The sequence below is a fragment of the Morone saxatilis genome, unplaced genomic scaffold (assembly GCF_004916995.1).
Source record: "Morone saxatilis isolate NCDOM2014 unplaced genomic scaffold, NCSU_SB_2.0 Contig2, whole genome shotgun sequence".
Lineage (NCBI taxonomy): Eukaryota > Metazoa > Chordata > Actinopteri > Moronidae > Morone > Morone saxatilis.
This window is the reverse complement of record NW_023339762.1, coordinates 2,066,060-2,066,480: the sequence shown is the minus strand read 5'-3', so window position 1 is coordinate 2,066,480 and position 421 is coordinate 2,066,060. Positions and strand designations below refer to the sequence as shown.

General features: G+C 34.2%; 1 protein-coding gene across 1 annotated transcript in view; it reads left to right on the top strand.

Annotated features, from left to right (window-relative positions):
* Window positions 1-421, top strand: part of wwp2 (WW domain containing E3 ubiquitin protein ligase 2) — a 27,588-nt gene that overhangs the window by 10,730 nt on the left and 16,437 nt on the right. The gene's annotated exons all lie outside the window — the stretch shown is intronic.

Genomic DNA, 421 nt, shown 5'->3' with positions numbered 1-421 from the left:
ATATATATACAGATATATAAGATGGAACAAAAATAATGCAAATGGAGCTGGTAAACATTATGTCAGCCACAATTTCAACACTAAAACACAAGAGAGGGCTGAAAACAGCACTGCAACATTCTCAGAGAAAAAAATTGAATTAAAGTTTTTATGTAACTCATAACAAATAAATAAAAGAACTCTAGAACCTTTGGGATTAGTTTTCTGAAAAGGCATTTTGGAAATACAAGGTTTTCACTCATTGGTGCAGATATATTAAAGTGAACATGCACACGCTGTTTTCCCACAGCAACCCAGACAGCTTATTAGTACAGAATACACCACAATATTAAAGCATTTCTCCTCCTCTCACTCTTTCCCTTCCTGTCTCTCTTAAATGTTCCTTAATATTGCCAACAACCACATAAACACACATACACAC